The sequence below is a fragment of the Eumetopias jubatus genome, unplaced genomic scaffold (genome assembly GCF_037043125.1).
Source record: "Eumetopias jubatus isolate StellerSeaLion01/CBP00866 unplaced genomic scaffold, mEumJub1_p1.0 scaffold_39, whole genome shotgun sequence".
NCBI lineage: Eukaryota > Metazoa > Chordata > Mammalia > Carnivora > Otariidae > Eumetopias > Eumetopias jubatus.
In genome coordinates, this window is record NW_028274845.1 from 685,335 (window position 1) to 707,808 (window position 22,474).

General features: G+C 44.3%; 1 pseudogene; it reads left to right on the forward strand.

Annotated features, from left to right (window-relative positions):
- Positions 1-3,340: 3,340 nt before the first annotated feature.
- Positions 3,341-22,474, forward strand: part of LOC114204264 (phosphatidylinositol transfer protein beta isoform-like) — a 35,318-nt pseudogene continuing 16,184 nt past the window's right edge.

Below are 22,474 nucleotides of genomic sequence, written 5' to 3' on the forward strand. Positions count from 1 at the left end.
TATCAGTCCAAATTTGTATTTGGACTGATACCAATTTTCCCAAACTGATGTATGGGTTAGAGATTCTATCCAGTCTCATCAAAATCCCAGATTTTTTTTTTTTTGGAAACTGACAAGTTGGTTCAAAAATGTACGTGGAATGAGAGTATCAGCAAATGAGCCCACGGACCAAAGAGAAAGGGTTGCCTCTGATTTCACCTAAACCTCCACAAGTTTTGTGCCCCAAGAGTAAAGGGGTCCCAAACTGTGATCGGATTTCCCTCGAGCCCACCAGAACATTGCCTCAGACTCATTTAATTGTTTAAAGAAAATTTTAAAAGATGACATTTCTCGTGGGCCTGCGTTTGTGCACACAAGTCCCGTGTACAGCACAGCGGACAGCACCAGCGACAGTAAGCGCAGACACACACAGGGGTGCCACCACCCCGCCAGCTGACACACAGGAGACACAGCGAGGGACGCTGGCAACAACCATGGGCACATCACACTCCCACAGAGTATTAGTTTAATCTGATGAAAGTGCTGGTCCAACCCTGTGTCTGACGTACAAACCCACCTACAAATGATGGCTTCAGAGGGTTCTATCTGATATCACTCAGCACGTTCTCTTAGTGGTCAGCAGAGAGCTCAGCGGGATCTCCTTAGCCAACCACTTTTGCCACATCAATCCTTTGGAGACTTCCTGTTGGAAACACCTCAACTACCTGCACAAACACCTCTCCAGGGCCACTGGGATTGAGACGGGCCCAGTCTCCTCCCTGTATTCCCTACAGGCATATCTTGACACATGAGTGGAGTGACCTTCCCAATAGTCAAAGGCTGCCCAAAGATAATGAACTAAGTCGAGAGAAATGTCTCATTTCATTACAGACAAGGCTCTGATCGCATCTGAAAAGCCTCTAGGTGCAACTCCACCCAGAACACGAACAATCCCAATGCCCCTGCCATGATGTGCTTTTATGCCTGGCTTACCATGAGAAGGTGTTTTTATCCTGGAGTAGAAAATGCAACAATTTCTACCTCCCTCTTCATGATTATAAAATCGCGTTTGCCCGTCTGTGTACGCATGAAGAGATTAGCATGGGAATCAGTAGGCCGAGTAAAGAAGATGCCTTAGCCAGTGCAGGCAGGCATCATCCACTCTACTGAGAGGCAGAATAGAACAAAAAGGCAGAAGAAGGGTAAATTCAGTCTGTCTACTTGAAGTGAGACATCCATCTTCTCCTGCCTTTGGACATTGGTGCTCCTGGTTCTCAGGCCTTCAGACTTGGACCGAACTGCACCGCTTCCCTGGTTCTCCACCTTGCTGATGGCAGATTGTGGGACTTTTTAATCACATGAGTGAATTCCTACAGTGACTCTTTGTGCACACAGATATGTGACCATATGCATACATACATATATACATCTGTATCTCCTACGGGTTCTTTTTCTCTGGAGAAACAGAAGAGCCCTGTAATGGCCCTGACTAATATACTAGGCTATTAATTACGAAGATCTAAATAAATCCTCTGCCCTACTTCCCTCCTAGTAGAAAAGCCAAAATGTATATTCATTAGAATTAGGTTCTCAGAGTGTCCCCTGCTGTGTTGATGTCTAGGGGATTTATCTATACTTCCTGATGCGTGAATAAAATCATTCTAACCACGGGTTTTGCATATCGCTCTCAAGGAAGACCTTAATGCTCATGCAATTCAAATCGCCATTCAGCTGTCTGTAATTTCAGTGACAACTGTCCCCTTCACACATATGTACACCACTAATCAAAGAGCTAAAGGGTAGGAAGATGATCCTCCAGTGGCAAATTCAGGGATTCTCTACAGCAATAGACTTCAAACTGAATACAAGAGGATCTTGTTAGCTGAGTATACATTAACCCAGTCCCCAGTTACAAGGTTGTGTCGGGGAGAGTTAGCGTAACATAAAGACATTCGCCTACAAGCACCTGGGAGAATATTAGCCCCTTTCAAGGAACCCAGCCCACTTACTTTCAGCGCCTGCCCTTGTCCACCGCACCAAGTCTTTCTCAGCCAGTTGCTTCCTTAAGAGGCAGATGTTGGCAGCATCTAAAAGGATAAGACAAATTGGTTTTGAAGGAAACGTGAAAATCTTGCAAATGAAGCAGGATTTTATACAGAAGACAACTGTGATTTTGGAAAACACAGAATTTCATCTGGAAGCATTCACACACGAAAGACACGGTGGAGTCAAGAACTGAAAAGAATACGTACAAGAACAATGAAAACGCACACACCTTAAAAGAAAAATTATTTGAGGGGCGCCTGGGTGGCTCAGTCGGTTAAGCGTCTGCCTTCGGCTCAGGTCATGGTCCCGGGGTCCTGGGATCGAGCCCCGCATCGGGCTCCCTGCTCCACGGGAGGCCTGCTTCTCCCTCTCCCACTCCCCCTGCTTGTGTTCCTGCTCTCGCTGTCTCTGTCAAATAAATAAATAAAATCTTAAAAAAAAGAAATTAAATTAAAAAAAGAAAAATTCTTTGAATTAAGAACTGTTCTTGGCAGACTGGTCATAGCAACTTTATTTTTTTTTGTTGTTTTATTTTCTGTATTTATTAAACATTTAACTACCAAACAAAACACATGAATCCCAAGCACCCACGGGCCAGTACAGGCAAGAGATTAGGCCCTAGTCATGAAGTGGCAACCACTGCAGGCATCAGTGCCCTAGCGAGGTGCCTAGAACGGGACAGGCAGTTGGGTTTAGCCCCCTTTATCCTGCTGCGGCTTAGCAAAAAAGGGAGGCACAACGCGCTGCATGGTCCGAATCACCCGGGAAACCTGGTCAAGACAGGAGGTGATGGACATTTGGAGTTGGCCAGGGTCCTCAGCAGTCAATCGGACAGTCAGGACGGTGACGTTCACATCGAGCTCCTGCCGAACTGGCCCTCGGAGTTCAGCATGTGAAGTCAGGAACCAGTGGGCAATCTCCGCCCTCCACGGTGAGGGCGATCTAGAGCGGTTGGCCCCCAGGACCTCCAGCCGCCGGTGCCGCAGCTCCATCAGGCCCTGGCGCGCGGGGGGCCTGCTCCATCGGGGGCACGCCGGCAGAAGCGGCGCCCGCCTCTCCCTCAGTGCCGGGACTTCCGGGATTGCCCAGGCCTTTGGGGTCGCTGGGGTCACCAGGGTCACGGGGTTCACCAGGACCACCCGGCGCCCCCACCACAACGCCCACAGCACCTGTGCCTTCGTGTACCGCCCTCACGGCTCGCCCACCACCCGCCCCAGACCCCGTCTTGGATCCTCCCACCCTCCTCACGAGGCACAGAAGGACCTCATAGCAACTTTAATAATGGGCAGATAAAACAAACGTCTGAAAGAGGAGGATGGGTAACCAAAACAAAGCTCAAAAGTAAACCTGACGGTAGGCTACAAATGCTCGCTGGAGCCGCGGGGGACCCCAAGTTTCATCTGTGGCCTAGTCCCCCACCCGCAGTCCTGGGGGAGGTCACTGAGAGGCGTCGCCCACCGGCTGACCCCATGCTCGCTCAGGGAATCTGAGGCTCCTCCCCCCGCCCCTGTCCCTGGGAAGCGGCTCTACCCACCCTTCCCACCCTGGGAGCCTTTCCAAGGACTCAGACGTGACAGAGCGTGTGGCCTGGAGACCATGTGGGCCCTGTAGTGCCCGAGCTCAGTTGAACCTCTGTAAAGTCGAGGTTCCACAGGCAGGGTTAGTACCTCCTCATCTCCCGGCTGCCCACGCTGGGCCTCAGAAGGAAGTCCCTTTGCTTACTTACCCTGCCACCTACCCAGGCTACTGGCCTCCGTATCGGGGTCTCCCAGCCCTCCCGGTGCTCCCGTCTGCAACTTCCCGCGACAACTCCTGACGTCGCGTGCCCACAAGCTCCGCCCCAGATCCCCGGATGGAGCGCGGATGAGCCAATGAGCTCAGCCCATTTCTGGACACGTGACACAGCCTGCCCAAGTGACTCTCTGCACCTGCGCGACGGCACTGCCGTCCGCGCTGGCTGGCCGGCGGTCGGGGTGTGAGGCGCTGTGCCTTCAGAGTCCCTGATGCGAGAGCGGAAGGCTCTGGAAACCCCGAGCTGGCTGTGGCCTGGCAGGGTGCCTCAGGCCTCGCCCCCACTCCCGGCACCGCGGCCTGGCGCCCGCCCCCGAACCTCCCGGTGCAGTCCTGAGGCCCGCGGACCCAGAGCAGGTGCGCCGCGGCGGAGACACTCTCTGGATTCCCAAGACCAATCAACGGTAAGCTGTCTCCTTAAATTCTGTTTATACTGATGACATGTGGAAGTGGTAATATTTTGGACGTATGGGGTTAAAACATCGTGTCAGTACTTACGTTGGCCTTTTCGCTTTTAAGTTTTGACGGGGCTGCTAGACACGCGTGAGCTGCGCAGGTGGCCCCGCTCTCGGTGGACGGCGAGGACGCGGGGTGGCCGGGTGACGTGTCTGTCCAGCCAGGGCAGTCCGGACAGCTCGCGGGGCTCCCTGGCTTTCCAGGAGCAACACGCGTCAGCCAGAGGGTCCGCCGCCCTCCGGGAAAATGTAACCCAAGGAAAAGACTACTCTCGGAATCTCAGCTGCCGTTCGAGGGAGGCGTGCCTAGGAAAAAGGGGTGCCTGTTTGCCGGCTGGCTCCGGATGGGTCAGCTGCGGGGTCTCGGGGGGTGGGGGGAGCTGTGCAGAGAAGGCAGGTGTTCCAGGGCTGGGGAATTCCAGGACAAATCTGAGGACGGGGCAAGAAATACTGAGAGTGTCTGGGGAACCCCCCAGTGACCAGTGGCGTGGTCAGTGGGTATTCCAAGAGCAATGACCGTCTGTCTAGGCCCCTGGAAGTTATTTTTAATTATTCTATGATGCAGAGGGCTTCCGCATTCTCCCCACTCTCTAGTTTAAAAAAAAAAAATTTAAAAACAAAAGTAGTTTGCTGTATTCACATATGCTGTATGTGAATAGGATCAGTTTATGGAACTGGTAAAGAAGTTTTTTTCCGTCTGGATCAACATGGAGCAGAACAGCCCACATTCACTAAAACTGCTAGCTAGGCGGCAAAGGCACCGGATAAACACCCCCAACCCCCACCGCTGACCCACCCATTCACCACTCTCTCCAGCTGCTGGGCAACAGGAGGGTTTTTTTCCTTTTGCAGAGTATGCGATTGGGGCCAGCACTGACCTTGCCCACATCTCAGAGGACTAGGAGGTCCCAGCTAACATCAGGGATATAATAGTAAAAGCCTAGTAATAATGGCAAAATAATACTCTGAAAATTATTTAGTAGTTTCCAACTACAATAGCTCTTCCTTCAGAAATGCTTAAGATTGGCGTCTATTTTGCTCTAGAGAGAACATTCCTTATTAGGGCAAAGTGAAAAGGAAAGCAACAATAGCCAAAAAGAGGCAGAAAATGAAAAGCCACAAGCTTCTACCGGCGTAGGGAATGCAATTTCTCTTTGCTCGTTCAAGAACAACTAGAATATACCGAGTACTCCATAAACAGCCGCTGTGGACTCACATGCTTTATCCCCCTCATTACAACATCAGTGTGTGATGCTGAAAATGGCCAATTCTATAGCAAAGAATCATTCCCCAGGGCAGCATCTGGGCCTCTGCTGTAGAAAATGCTTTGGAAACAGCATTGGGTTTCCTTCCAGATTCCTTAGGCCTCTGCCCAAGATGTGACCTGAGCTGATTCTCCAGAATCCATATAAAGAACGTTTTTACTTAATCTAGTCCAAATTCATACTGCTTTATTCAAAAGTTGTGTCCCTGAGGAGTTAAATATGCTACGTTTCTTCCTATCAACTCACCTGGTAATCCACTGTTTAAAGCTAACTAGGCCATCAAGCTCGGTAACAACATCCAGGGAACCCATGTTGTATTTCAGGCTGTGCTGTGCAGCTTACAAGCAGCTTTTCATTTTATCTTGGTAACACCATGAGGTAGGTATTTTTTATTATCCTCATTTTACACATGAGGAATGAAGAAACAGAAGTTAGGTAACTACCTTTTCAAAACAGAAGAGCAGACAAGAAAAAAGCCAGGTCTACTAACTACATGCTCATGAGGCACACGAGCCCACTTGCTGATACTCATCCCTTATGTTAATCACCTATAAACCCATTAGGAATAGTCGTTTGTTAACCTAACCTGGATTAGGTGCTTCCAGCTTCCAAGGATAACAAAGATAAAGTCAGGCCCCTTATGTCAAAAAAAATTCACCATCTGGCGGAGAATTATTTTGAAATGCAGGGGCTCAAACCCTCATTTATTTGTCTTCTGAATTTGAAATACTTTCTGTTCTCGGTTTGCCCATGTTAGGTTTTTGGTTGTTTTTGTTTTCTCTGAGCTTGGAGGCAGAAAGACCTGCAATCACAGACTGTAACTTTTTCATTGTTTCATCTTCTATTATATTTTGGATTCAGGACCACCTTTTCTGCCGACTGTTCCATTTGCACGTGTCTGCTGCACACATGCAAGTCCCAGTCAATGGGAAAGTAAAAGTTTTGTCAAACGAGTTTCATGACATTGCTGTATTTTACTGATTTCTAACTTTTGTGTTAGCTAGTGTGTGTAGACCAGTCTAAAGAGGCAGTCCAGGCTAACATGAGCTTTATTTCGCTTGTACAGTGTTTTACCGTTAATTCAATGTTTTAAAATTAGAGTTTATATAAAAATCCATACTTCTGGTTTCTTCTGAAAACTTGGAAGTTCTAGTAACAAAACACTGAGCCCACATGCCCACATGGCAACAAGGCCAGAGCTGAAAAGTAACCATCCCTTTTAGTAGGGTATGCCTACTCCAATTCCCCAGTCCCCACCATTCCCTAGAGTGTTCCTGTCACTGAGACTGTGCATGCACTTGTCATTAAGCATCCCACCTACCCTGTTTTCTTATGGTATGAGAGTATTTCTGTATCTGTGTCTTTATCCAAAGATGAAAAAAAAACTCAAGCTTTGTGATTATTTTTGTATCCAGTCTGCCTTGCTCATTTGCTTTGCCTGATCCCTGCAAATAGGCTCTAACCTGTAAGGTGGATAAATAAATTGTATTCCAAATCAGACTAGCAGGAGCATGTGTAATCAAGTCCTCCCGTGGAGCAAAAAAAGCGTGTGACTGAAAACTCTGTATTTCCCATGTGGATCACTTATCTATTGCTGTGTAACAAAACCTTCCCAAAACTCAGTAGCTTAAAACATCCACCTGTTTGGCTCTTCATTCTTTGGGTCAGCAGTTTGGGTTGGACTCAGCTACATAGCTCTTATATTGGTTACACCTGCTGGACTCATTCATGCATCTGTGGTCAATTGGTGGTCAGTGGCCTAACTCACATGCCTGCAGATTTGCTGGCTACAGGTTTAGGCAATGAAAGTCACTAGCTTTTGTGTCTTTCTTTGTCCAGAAGACTAGCCCTGGCTTGTTCCCGTCATGACTGTTAGGGGGTTCCTGAATTAGTCCCCTCCGTTGGCTATAACAAAATACCACAAACTGTGTGACTTCAATAACAGAAACATTCTCTCATGTTCTGAAGGCTAGAAGTCCAAGATCAAGGTTCTGGCAAGGTTGCTTTCTGGTGAGACCACGAGTCCTGGCTTGCAGACAGCTGCCTTCTTACTGTGTCCTCCTGCACATAGAGAATGTACTCGCTCTGGCATCTCCTCTTCTTCTTAACACACCAGCCCTATTGGATCAGGACCCTACCCCTATAACCCCATTTAACCTTAAGTACCTTCTTAAAGGCCCCATCCCCAAATAGAGTCACACTGGGGCTCAGGGCTTCAGCCTATGAATTTGGGGAGGACAAAGTTTAGTCTGCCACATGTCCCAAGAGCAACCAGAAGCCAAGCCCCTTAGGTAGCATTCACTGTTTTCTCATTGATCGAAACGAGTCCTGTAGCCAAGCTCTGAGTTGGTGTGGGACGGGACTACCCACGTGCATGGATACAGGGAGGCATGAGCAACTGGGGAACCATGATGGGAACAACCCACCAGACGCCAGGCCAATTCTCTTGAACTACTATATATTCAAACCATTTTACTGTTTTTTTTTAAAGATTTTATTTATTCATTTATTTGAGAGAGAGCGCGCATACAGAGTGGGGGAGGGCAGAGGGAAAGAATCTCAAGCAGACACTGCACTGAGTGCAGAACCCAAAATGGGGCTCCATCTCACCACCCTGAAATCATGACCTGAGTGGAAATCAACAGCTGGCCACTTGACCGACTGAGACACCCAGGGGCTCCTAAATCGTTTTATTTTAAACCAATGCAGTGGTAGTACTGACACTTACTATCTAACATTCAGTTGTGGTCTGCTGATTGTTGTAAGCAGATCATGGACACACCTTCTGCTTCCAACGGCTGGTTGAGGGGTGGGCATGGACCCAGTGCAGGACAAAATGGGAATGTTTGCTGGGGGTATTTGTAGGAAATACAATAAATACAGTACAATAGGGTGGCGCAAGATGGCGGAGGAGTAGGAAACCTGGATTTCATCTGGTCTCAGTGATTCAGCTGGATAGTGATCAAACCATTCTGAACACCTACAGACTCAACAGGAGATCGAAGAAAAGAATGGCAACAACTCTGAACAGAAAAGCAACCACTTTCTGGAAGGTGGGACGTGCGGAGAAGTGAATCCAAGGCGATATTCGGGAGGATAGAGGGCGGGGGAGGGGGCCTCCGTCGGCCGCTTCTGCTGCAGAGCACAAAATCGAAACATTTAGAAGTCAGCTCCGCTGAGTGACGTCACTCCAGTGGCTAAGCGGGAGGTGGAACCCTCACGGGACAGAGTGGTCTCGGGATCCTCGGGTCACAGAAAGACCGGGCGTGCCCGAGTGTGGCAGAGCTCCCAGGTATTGGAGCGAGGAAGCCGGCTGCAAAGACGGAGCCAAGGCGTTGGCTCTCAGCTGGGGGTTCCCATAAACCGTGATCCGCTGCACAGTCGGGCCACTGCTCCTCCAGCAGGGACCCAACGAGCGGCAGATCTGGGGAGACTCTCCTTCCTCCCCGGGGAGGAGCGGCGCGGGAGTGCACCGCAGGGATCTGCTGGGTTTGGAAACTCCACACGGGGTCGGGTGCCAGAGATAGAAACGCTCCGTCACAGGCTGGGTGAGCACGGAGCGCGGCCGGAGACCAGGGAGACGGGAGTGACTGACTGCTTTTCTCTGGGGGCGCACTGAGGAGCGGCCCCGAGTTCTCAGCTCCTCCGGGGCAGAGATTGGGAGGCTGCCATTTTCACTCTCATCCAACAAAGCTGTACGGAAAGCATGCAAGAAACAAAAGCTCCCCAAGAGTAAACCCGAGCAGATTACTTAGCCCTGATCAGAAAAGGGTGGGGCGATTCCGCCTCAGACAAAGACATTTGGGAACCATGGCAACAGGTCCCTCCCCCAGAAGATCAGCAAAAACAGCCAGCCAAGACCAAGTTTACCGATCAATGAGAATGGCAGAACTCCAGCACTAGGGGAATACTGCACATAGAATTCATGGTTTTTTTTACCATGATTCTGTAGTCTTTCAGTGTTAATTTTTTTAACTGTCTTTTTTTTTTAATTTTACTTTTTCCCTTTTCCAACCAACATCTTATCAATCCCTTTTTAAAAAAAAATTCTTTTTAATTTCTAGAGTCATAATCTATCCATTCATAGTAGTTACCCTTATTTTTGGCATATATATATGTTCTCTCCTTAAAATTTTGAGATACAGTTTCTTCTAACAGATCAAAATATACCCTAAATATCTACTGTATGCCTTTGTTCTAGGCTCCTGCCTGATCACATTCTCTCCCCCTTTTTTCTTTCTTTTTTTAAATCCTCTTCTTTTTTCAAACAGCTTCTTATCAATTCCTTTTAAAATTTTTTTTATATTTTCATTACAGTCATATTCCATCCCTTCATCATATCAACCTTTGTACATATTTAAGTCCTTCTTTCTTTAAAATTTTGGAAGGCACATTCTTCTAATGGAACAAAATACACCCAAAATCTAGTGTGTGGCACTGATCTATGCACCAGCCTGATCATATTTGATCATATTGTGTTTTGTTTTGTTCTCTTTTTGTTTTTATCTTTTTTGTTTTTTTTTTTTCACTGTTTCTTTTTTCTTTCTTCGCCTTTCTTTTCCCCTGGTTTCAGGTCTTCTCTGATTTGTTTTGAGTATACTTTCTGGGGACATTGTTACCCTGTTAGCAATTTGTTCTCTCAATCATCTGTTCTCCTCTGGACAAAATGACAAGATGGAAAAAAATCAACAACAACAACAACAACAAAAGAGGTAGTACCGTCTGCCAGGGACCTACTCAGTACAGACATTAGTAAGATGTTGGACCTAGAGTTCACAATCATGATTTTTAAGATACTAGCTGGGCTTGAAAAAAGCATGGAAGGTATTAGAGAAACCCTTTCTGGAGAAATGAAAGAACTACAATCTAACCAAGTCGAAATCAAAAAGGCTATTAAGGAGGTGCAATAAAAAATGGGGGCACTAACTGCTAGGATAAATGAGGCAGAAGAGAGAATCAGCGATACAGAAGACCAAATGATGGAAAATAAAGAAGCTGAGAAAAAGAGAGATAAACAACTACTGGATCACGAGGGCAGATTCGAGATATAAGCGATACAATAAGACGAAACAACATTAGAATAATTGGGATCCCAGAAGAAGAAGAAAGAGAGAGAGGGGCAGAAGGTATGTTGGAGCAAATTATACCAGAGAACTTCCCTAATGTGGGGAAGGAAACAGGCATCAAAATCCGAGAGGCACAGAGAACCCCTCTCAAAATCAATAAAAATAGGTCAACACCCCGACATGTAATAGTAAAATTTATGAGTCTCAGAGACAAAGAGAAAATCCTGAGAGCAGCTCGGGAGAAGAAGTATAGGTATAGGTATATAACCTGTAATGAAGAAACATTAAATTGGCAACAGACCTATCCACAGAGACGTGGCAGGCCACAAAGGACTGGCATGATATATTCAGAGCACTAAACAAGAAAAATATGCAGCCAAGGATACTATATCCATCTAGTCTGTCATTGAAAATAGAAGGAGAGATAAAAAGCTTCCAGGACAAACAAAAACTAAAGGAATTTGCAAACACAAAACCAACCCTACAAGAAATATTGAAAGGGGTCCTCTAAGCAAAGAGAGCACCTAAAACCAGCATGGACCAGAAAGGATCATAGACAATATACAGCTAACAGTCAACTTACAGGCAATATAGTGGCACTAAGTTCATAACTTTCAGTAGTTACCCTGAATGTAAATGGGTAAATGCTCCAATCAAAAGACACAGGCTATCAGATTAGATTAAAAAACAAGACTTGTCGATACGCTGTCTGCAAGAGACTCATTTTAGACCCAAAGACACCCCCAAATTGAAAGGGAGTGGAAAAACATTTACCATGCTAATGGACACCAAACGAAAGCTGGGGTGGCAATCTTTATATCAGAGAAATTAGATTTTAAACCAAAGACTGTAATAAGAGACAAGGAAAGACACTGTATCCTACTTAAAGGGTCTATCCAACAAGAAGATCTAACAGTTGTAAATATCTATGCCACTAACATGGAGCAGCCAATTATATAAGGCAATTAATAACAAAAGCAAAGAAACACATTGACAACAATACAATAATAGTGGGGGACGTTAACACCCCCCTGACTGAAATGGACAGATCATCTAAGCAAAAGATGAACAAGGAAATAAAGACTTTAAATGACACACTGGACCAAATGGACTTCACAGACATATTCAGAACATTCCATCCCAAAGCAACGGAATACACATTCTTCTCTAGTGCCCATGGAACATTCTCCAGGCTTGATCACATCCTAGGTCACAAATCAGGTCTCCACCAGTACCAAAAGATTGGGATTATTCCCTGCATATTTTCAGACCACAGTGCTTTGAAACTAGAACTCCATCACACGAGGAAAGTCGGAAAGAATTGAAATACATGGAGGCTAAAGAGCATCCTACTAAAGAATGAATGGGTCAACCAGGAAATTAAAGAAGAATTAAAAAAATTCATGGAAACAAAAGAAAATGAAAATACAACTTTTCAAAATCTTTGGGATGCAGCTAAGGCAGTCCTGAGAGGAAAGTATAGAGCAATACAAGCCTTTCTCAAGAAACAAAAAGGTCTCAAATACACAACCTAACCCTACACCTAAAGGAGCTAGAGAAAAAAACAGCAAATAAAGCCTAAACCCAACAGGAGAAGAGAAATAATAAAGATCAGAGCCGAAATCAATGAAATAGAGATCAAAAGAACAGTAGAACACATCAACGGAACTAGGAGCTGGTTCTTTGAAAGAATGAACAAGATTGATAAACCCCTGGCCAGACTTATCCAAAAGAAAAGAGAAATGACCCAAATCAACAAAATCATGAACGAAAGAGGAGCGATCACAACTAACGCCAAAGAAATACAATTATAAGAACATATTATGAGCAACTCTGTACCAGCAAATTAGATAACCTGGAAGAAATGGATGCATTTCTAGAGATGTATCAACTACCAAAATGGAACCAGGAAGGAGTAGAAAACTTGAAGAGACCTATAACCACTAAGGAAATTGAAGCAGTCATCAGAAATCTCCCAACAAACAAAAGCCCAGGGCCAGGTGGCTTCCCAGGGGAATTCTACCAAACATTTAATGAGAAATTAATATTTATTCTCCTGAAACTGTTCCAAAAAATAGAAATGGAAGGAAAACTTCCAAACTCGTTTTATGAGGCCACCATTACCTTGATCCCCAAACCAGAAAAAGACCCCATCAAAAAGGAGAATTAGACTAATATCCTTGATGAACATGGACGCAAAAATTCTCACCAAAATACTAGCCAGTAGGATCCAACACTACATTAAAAGGATCATTCACCACGATCAAGTGGGATATATCCCTGGGCTGCAAGGTTGGTTCAACATCCGCAAATCAATCAACGTGCTACAATACATTAACAAAAGAAAGAACAGGAACCATATGATCCTCTCAATAGATGCAGAAAAGGCATTTGACAAAGTACAGCATCCTTTCTTGATCAAAAGGCTTCAGAGTATAGGGATAGAGGGTACCTACCTCAATATCCTAGAAGCCATCTATGAAAAACCTACAGCGAATATCATTCTCAATGGGGAAAGGCTGAGAACTTTGCCCCTAAGGTCAGGAATGCGGCAGGGATGTCCACTCTCACCAGTGCTATTCAACATAGTATTAGAAGTCCTAGCCACCGCAATCAGACAACAAGAAGAAATCAAAGGCATCCAAATCGGCCAAGAAGAAGTCAAACTCTCACTCGTTGTAGATGATATGATACTTTATGTGGAAAATCCAAAAGACTCCACCCCAAAACTGCTAGAACTCATTCAGGATTCAGTAAAGTGGCAGGATATAAGATCAATGTACAGAAATCAGTAGCATTCCTATACACCAACAACAAGACTGAAGAGAGAGAAATGAAGGAGTCGATCCCATTTAAAACTGCACCCAAACCATAAGATACCTAGGAATAAATCTAACCAAAGAGGCAAAGGATCTGTACTCAGAAAACTATAAAAGACTCATGAAAGAAATTGAGGAAGACGGAAATGGAAAAACGTTCCATGCTCATGGAGTAGAAGGACAAATATTGGGAAGGTGTCAATGCTACCTAGAGCAATCTACATATTCAGTGCAATCCCCATCAAAACACCATCCACTTTGTTCAAAGAAGTGGAACAAATAATCCTAAAATTTGTATGGAACCAGAAGAGAGCCCGAATAGTCAGAGGAATGTTGAAAAAGAAAAGCAAAGCTGGCAGCATCACAATTCCGGACTTCCAGCTCTATTACAAAGCTGTCATCATCAAGACAGTATGGTACTGGCACAAAAACAGACACATAGATCAACGGAGCAGAATAGAGAGCCCAGAAATGGACCCTCAATTACATGGTCTACTAATCTTTGACAAAGCAGGAAAGAATGTCCAATGGAAAAAAAGACAGTCTCTTCAACAAATGGTGTTGGGAGAATTGGACAGCCACATGCAGAAGAATGAAACTGGACCATTTCCTTACACCACATGCAAAAATAGACTCCAAATGGTTGAAAGACCTCAATGTGAGACAGGAGTCCATCAAAATCCTAAAGGAGAACACAGGCAGCAACCTCTTCGACCTCAGCCGCAGCAAATTCTTCCTAGAAACATCGCCAAAGGCAAGGGAAGCAAGGGCAAAAAAGGACTATTGGGATTTCATCCAGATAAAAAGCTTTTGCACAGCAAAAGAAACAGTCAACAAAACTAAAAGACAACCGACGGTATGGGAGAAGATATTTGCAAATGACGTATCAGATAAAGGGCTAGTATCCAAAATCTATAAAGAACTTATCAAACTCAACACCCAAAGAACAAATAATCCAGTCAAAAAATGGGCAGAAGATATGAGCAGACATTTTTCCAAAGAAGACATCCAAATGGCCAACAGACACATGAAAAAGTGCTCAACATCGCTCGGCATCAGGGAAATCCAAAACAAAACCTCAATGAGATACCACCTCACACCAGTCAGAATGGCTAAAATTAACAAGTCAGGAAACGACAGATGTTGGTGAGGATGCAGACAAGGGGGATCCCTCCTACACTGTTGGTGGGAATGCAAGCTGGTGCAACCACTCTGGAAAACAGTATGGAGTTTCCTCAAACAGTTGAAAATAGAGCTACCATACGATCCAGCAATTGCACTATTGGGTATTTACCCCAAAGATACTAATGTAGGGATCCGAAGGGGTACATGCACCCCAATGTTTATAGCAGCAATGTCCACAATAGCCAAACTGTGGAAAGAGACAAGATGTCCGTTGACAGATGAATGGATAAAGGACAAGTGGTATATATACACAATGGAATATTATGCAGCCATCAAAAGAATGAGATCTTGCCATTTGCAACCACATGGATGGAACTGGAGGGTGTTATGCTGAGTGAAATAAGTCAATCAGAGAAAGACATGTATCATATGACCTCACTGATATGAGGAATTCTTAATCTCAGGAAACAAACTGAGGGTTGCTGGAGTGGTGGGGGGTGGGAGGGATGGGGTGGCTGGGTGATAGACATTGGGGAGGGTATGTGCTATCGTGAGCACTGTGAATTGTTCAAGACTGTTGAATCACAGATCTGTACCTCTGAAACAAATAATACAATATATGTTAAGGAAAAAAAAGCAGGAGGGGAAGAATGAAGGGTGGGAAATCGTAGGGGGAGATGAACCATGGGAGATGATGGACTCTGAAAAACAAACTGAGGGTTCTAGAGGGGAGGGAGTGGGGCGATGGGTCAGCCTGGTGATGAGTATTAAAGAGGGCACGTTCTGTATGGAGCACTGGGTGTTATACACAAACAATGAATCATGGAACACTACATTAAAAACTAATGATGTAATATATGGTGATTAACATAAAAATTTTTTAAAAATACACTACAATAATACCACAATATAAATAATAAATAATATAAAATAATATATATAAAATAATCCCTAAACCCCCAAGAAAAGGGGGAAGAAACGGTCCCTCTTTTTTCAGACATTGTTGTGTCTGTGTGTGATGCCTAAGAAGCTATAGCCATGCCACTGTCCAGTCGAGGATGAAGCCTATACCCAGAAGGGAAGGGAGCCCAGAGAAATGCAGATAAAAGCTCCTGATGTCCATGCCCAGATCCCATTTGCCTCTGGATTTCTGTTGCGCAGCCTCATAAATGTCCTTCTGTAGATTGGCCTGAGTCCCTGTGTTCTTTTACTTATGCATGGATACTAATTGGATTGGTCAACCAATGAGGAACCATAGAGGGCATACAGCCTTCCTGGGAAGCCTGGGACCTTATTCACACACTGGCCCAGGGCAGGTTCTTGTCTCAGCTTCCTTCTCTGAAAAAGCAGGAAATGCCTCTTCTATACGCCCTAAGCAAGGCTTTATGATCAGGTGAAATAATGCATGTGGAAACATTTCAAGCTGTATAAATTGTCAAATCAATGTAAAGAAGAGAGAAGACAGCCTATTTAAAGATGAAAGGATTGACAGTTAATAGCTAGAATTATGTCATATCAGCAATCCATCCCTTTAGTCAAGTCAGTAAGAGGACTTGTCAAATGTGTTTACAGTTACAGAGAACAAAACAACCACATACTATACAACAGACCTCCAGCTATAATTAATTTCTCAATTAAATAAAGATAGTCTTAGTATTGTGTGTGAGCTGAGTAGGAAAGGTAGGGGCAGTAGGTGGACCAGGTCTGTATCAGTGAGGAGAATTTCAGCTGCAAGCCAACACCCAGCTTGCCCTGACTTAGAAAATAAAGGAATCGTTTGGCTCAACTATATAGAGTCGGCAGCATGGCATCTACCAGATTTCTGGGGAGGTGTGACTCAGTGATTCAATTAGGGACTCAAGCACCCAGCTCTCTCTCTGTGCTTCTGCTTCTCATGGTATCAGCCTCACATTCACAAATGTCCAGCCAGTAATTGCTAGATGCATCATCAAGGAAGGTCATGTATAGTCATTGCACGTTGCTTGGAAAGAAAAGCATTGTTCAATGCAAATATTTAAAATATATTCCAATTTTTATAATATTGAATCAAGGTTCCTTTATTTTTCAATATTTTGGGAGCCTCGAGAACTGGATAAGACTCCAGACTTCCTTGATCACAGAGTTGTCCTGTGGTACTGATGCAACCAATGATTAGTCCTGAAACCATTTGCTTGAAAACTTTCTTCCTGGAGTGCAGTTTGTCTTAGTTTTGGTAAACACAAATTTGGAAATCTGCATTAGTCAAACAGGGCTTAAATGCCCCTGCATCAGATCCCCACCTCCACCCCACACATAAAAGAAATCTGTGTACCTGATGTGATAGCAACAGGGACCAATTCTAAAATCTCCCACTGAGATTTAAGGAAGTAAATAAAAAGAAGGAAGACCATGTTTACATTAATTTATCATCCACAGTAGTTAGAATGCTTATTAGAATGGCATTTCTAAAGAATTTTAAATTGGCACAGGTCTTCTGATCCATTACATGCGTGATTTCCCTGCACCAGGCATAGATGTTAAGACAATGGTCTTTACCATTTATCCAAAGAAGACATCCAAATGGTCAACAGACACATGAAAAAGTGCTCCACATCGCTCAGCATCAGGGAAATCCAAATCAAAACCTCAATGAGATACCACCTCACACCAGTCAGAATGGCTAAAATTAACAAGTCAGGATACGACAGATGTTGGCGGGGATGTGGAGAAAGGAGAAGCCTCCTACCCTGTTGGTGGGAATGCAAGCTGGTGCAGCCACACTGGATAAGAGTATGCAGGTTCCTCAAACAGTTGAAAATAGAGCTACCCTACGATCCAGCAATTGCACTACTGGGTATTTACCACAAAGATACAAATGTAGGGATCCGAAGGGGTACGTGCACCCCAATGTTTATAGCAGCAATGTCCACAATAGCCAAACTGTGGAAAGAGCCAAGATGTCCGTCGACAGATGAATGGATAAAGAAGACATACAATGGAATATTATGCAGCCATCAAAAGGAATGAGATCTTGTCATTTGCAACGACGTGGATGGAACTGGAGGGTATTATGCTGAGTGAAATAAGTCAAGTCAGAGAAAGACATGTATCATATGACCTCACTGATATGAGGAATTCTTAATCTCAGGAAACAAACTGAGGGTTGCTGGAGTGGGGATGGGGTGGGAGGGATGGGGTGGCTGGGTGATAGACATTGGGGAAGGTATGTGCCATGGTGAGCGCTATGAATTGTGCAAGACTGTTGAATCACAGATCTGTACCTCTGAAACAAATAATGCAATATATGTTAAGAAAAAAAAGAGGATAGCAGGAGGGGAAGAATGAAGGGGGGTAAATTGGAGGGGGAGACGATCCATGAGAGACGATGGACTTTGAAAAACAAACTGAGGGTTCTAGAGGGGAGGGGTGTGGGGGGATGGGTTAACCTGGTGATGGGTATTAAAGAGGGCACGTTCTGCGTGGAGCACTGGGTGTTACGCACAAACAATCATGGAACACTACATCAAAAGCTAATGATGTAATGTATGGTGATTAACATGACAATAAAACATTTGAAGAAAAAAAAGACAATGGTCTTGACACTCACGTAAATATTTTCCTGCTGACTTCTATGTCGAAGGTTGACAGTGAGCTTGGCGTATAAGAACCCGAGATAGCTGGGTGCTAACAAACATAAGCCACATCCCCAGGGTTTTTGAACCACCATGGTCTGGTCTTTCTCAACCCAATTAAATAATGTATTTCTGTACATAAGCAAGCCAAATACCAAATGGAAATCATTTTAGATATTCAGAAGCATCAGCAAACCTTGGTCTCTAGTCAAACAGAAAGAAACAGCCATCAAGGGGGCGCCTGAGTGGCTCAGTCGTTAAGCATCTGCCTTCGGCTCAGGTCATGATCCTGGGGTCCTGGGACTGAGCCCCGCATCGGGCTCCCTGCTCCGTGGGAAGCCTGCTTCTCCCTCTCCCACTCACCCCACTCCCCCTGCTTGTGTTCCCTTTCTTGCTGTGTCTCTCTCTGTCAAATAAATAACATCTTTAAAAAAAAAGCCATCAATTAAAGACTATCCTGATGCTACATAACATCAGACGAAATAAACTACCCTTTTCAGAGATTTATACCTGTGCTTCTCGAACTAAGGTGCTTTAGGACAAAAGTCTTAAAATCAAATATTTTTAACCTTTTCACTCTATCAGTAGATCTAGGAATAAAACTCTGTTTAAACACGAAAAGTTCCCCTTTGACTTATTCTGATGAGTCACCTGTTATAAGCAGGCCGAATCTATTAACACCAGGAGCCATATATTTGTACCCCAATTCTGAGACCAATAACCAGTGTCTGTGTTGGGGGGTTTCCCCCTAAAACACCCCTAAGCAATTCTCCAGGACACCAGCTGGGTGGTGTCCTATCATTGAACTCAATTCTGGCAGTGTCTACTGGGAGACAGCATCATATTCCCCATGTGAAGGGCTCAGTCCTGTGTGACACCCTTCCCTCCTCCACTTCAGATGCCAGTCACAAGCCCAAGTTGTTAAACTTGACCAACCTGGGTGGACTACAAACTGGAGGTTCCAACAACACCCTCCTTGTGCTCAAATGATTTGCTATAGCAGCTCACAGAGCTCAGAAACATTTTACTTACTAAATGACCGGTTTAGGGGCACCTGGGTGGCTCAGTTGTTAAGCGCCTGCCTTCAGCTCAGGTCATGATCCCAGGGTCCTGGGATCGAGCCCCGCATCGGGCTCCCTGCTCTGCTGGAAGTCTGCTTCTCCCTCTCCCACTCTCCCCACTCCCCCTGCTTGTCTTCCCTCTCTCACTGTGTCTCTCTCTGTCAAATAAAATCTTTAAAATAAATAACTTGTTTATTGCCAAAGATATTAGAGGATATGCATGAACAGCCAGACTGATGAGCTGCATAGGGTGAGGTATATGGGAAGGGGCATGGAGCTTCCATGCTGTCAATGAGCACACCACTCTCCCCAGCTCCACGTGTTCACCAACCAAAAGAACTCCAAGCCTGTCCTTTGGGTTTTTATGGAGGCTTCATTACATAGGCCTGATTAGTTAACTCTCTGGCCAATGGTGATTGATTCGACTTCCACTCTCTCCCCTCTCCTGAGATTAAAGGGTGGGACTGAACATTCCAACCCTTGAATCACAATGTTGGTTCCCCTGGCAGCCAGCCCCTCCCTTCTTAGGTGCAAAAGCTATCTCATTAACATAACAAAAGACACTTAGGAAATTCCAAGGGTTTTAGGAACTCTGGGCCTGAAAAACCAAATATATATTTATAATTATAAATCATTGTATCGCACCAGTGCACGTTCATAATATTTCTATTTGTATCCCCAATGCATAGCAAATCATTTAGCATATAGTCAGTACTCAATACATGTGAGCTAAAGTTTTACTAGACTTAAAACTACCCACCTGTAGGACACTTCACTGAACATCTTATCTTCAAACATCACTTAGATACCACCTTTCCCAGGTGGCTGACCATATCTTTATGGATGTGTCACAGGCATTGTTTGACCAAGTAGAAAGTCATAGTGCAGCATTTTTCATGTTCTCCAGTAAGTCATTCCATCAGGTAGCCTTTGACAGTGCCAAAGCAAGAATGAATAAGCAATTGTCAAATGCTCCCCCTCAGGGAAGATATCTAGTGGGGATTTGCTTTAACATTGCTAAAATCTCAAAGAACAAAAAGCTTCTTTTTTATAAGCCTTTAGAAAAACTAAAGATCTGCCAGAAAAGGCACATCTGACAGACTGCCTTTGCATCCTCCAAGGAAGAAACAAACCAGATCAAGAGTTTGGCACCTGTGCTCTCATCAAACCCCTCCTCCTCTTACCTCTAAATACAGAGCAGCAAAGCTTCCATAAGCTTCCAAAGTCAGGCCTGCTACCATTCCCTTAACCTGCAAGTGACCAGGTTAGGCCATATTAATGTTGGAAAAGACATGAGGATTCAAAGCCAACAGCTAAGAAAGAATTCTTGAGACGTCTTTGGTGCAAAAAGGTGGTGTTACTAAAGCATGGGGACAGGACCCGTGGGCAGGAAGAGCGGCCCTGGGGTCATGAGGAGGGGCCCAGTATATACTTTGAAGTTGGGAGGGGGTTAGTCTTTCCTTAGGTCTCTAAGGAGACTTAGAGTCTCCTTAAGTCTCTAAGGAATTTTGGAAGCACGGTTTCCAGGACCTTGAGGGAGCTAGCTATTGTTGGGAAAAGGTCATTTATTCCCATCTAAAAAAAACCTTTGTTTGAGAACCTTCAGATGTGTATATGCTTGGGGAGTGATTGCCAACACATATCTTGGGGGGTTTAGAGATAAAAGGAAATTTCTCAAGGAATTTTTACATGTTAAAGAAGACTTACAGGATCCTGGGGGTCAGGCCAAGGTTGCCTTTTGCCCTTAGCAAAGTGTTAATATCCAGGCAGTTAAGTCCCTAGAGGAATGTCACTCTGCCTATTTCAAGGACTTGTCAGTGACCTGTAAGTAGTAAGGAAATTTAATAATTTTTCCTCTCCCTTTGTTTCCCACATCAATACCCTGTAGTGATTTGTATATATAAAATGACTTCACCTTCTGCAATAGATGTCCAATGTGGCATTTGCCTGCCTGGCGTGCATTTCCCCTTTCTAAGTAGCAAGGTATGAGGTTCCATCAAAGAACCACCCTCCACTGTTTATGGGTTGAACCCATAATATGATTCCAGAGCTATATGGAGGACCCAAACTTGACAAAGGGACAACATGCTCCTGGCTAAGTGATGTATTTAGGGATACAAATGTGACAGAAGTAAGGCAAACAAAAAGTTAGGGCCTTTTCAGTTGGGTAAGATGTGGCTGAAGCTACTGGTGACCTCCTGTGCCACTAGGGTAGAAAGAGTCTGCCAGGGAATGAAGTTGACACAGAAAACAGCAGAGCCAAGAGACTAGAGGAACAGATTCCTGAAGACATCCCTGTGCATCTGGTCAACCCTGCCTAAGAAGCTGGCCTCTGCTTATTCCATTCACTGAGGAAATATATTCCCTTTTAAAAGGAAAAATGAACCTATTTTTTGGACTGGATTTCAGTAACAGCTACCTGGAAGACTTTTAAGAACAACAGTATCTGTAGGGAAGTTCACAGAAAGACCTTTTAGGGAAAATAAATCAATTAAGCTTTGTAAACAAGTTAATTAGATCAGGAATATGGTTTGGGCTGTTTCAGTGCAATCCTTTTTAACAAATTCAATTTATCTGTCTTACAGTTATAGACACTGTGGAGGTATTTATCTGTAGTGTTCTGAAACCACCATCTTTACTCTAAAATTAGCCTGGTCCTATCTCATACATTTAGGTACACATGGGGAGTTGTGTCTTCATTAACCAACAGTTCTCTCAAATTCCTGTTCTAAAGCATTCCATTAGTATTTCCCAACAATGACAGATGTAAGTGTTGAGAGCATTACAGCACAATTAGTAGTTGACCCAAGAAAATAGAATTATTTGCTGCCTTTGTGTAATGGATTCAAATGCTTAATATTATTCCTAGTGATTCTGAAGCTCCTTGCTCAGGCTGCTTCTCTATAGCATAAAATATAACTTTTCTTTTTCATGTTTGAAGAGTCTTTTCCATTACAGAATTACGTAGCTGATGTACAATCTAGTTGCTGGCATATCCCATATCAGATAGAGTTGCTTTGGATCAACGTCACTTAATCCAAAGTAATAAAATTATCCTGGAATGATGAATTTAGAGAAGAAAAGAGAAACAGACTCAGGCTAGGTTACCTTATATACCCAAGGGAATTACAGAATTCAGAACCGGAATAAATGAAGATGTGGCAAGGATCAGTAAAATAATAGACCATTTCTGAACATTAAAAATATAAGTCTGGGGCACCTGGGTGGCTCATTCGAAGGCGTCTGCCTTTGGCTG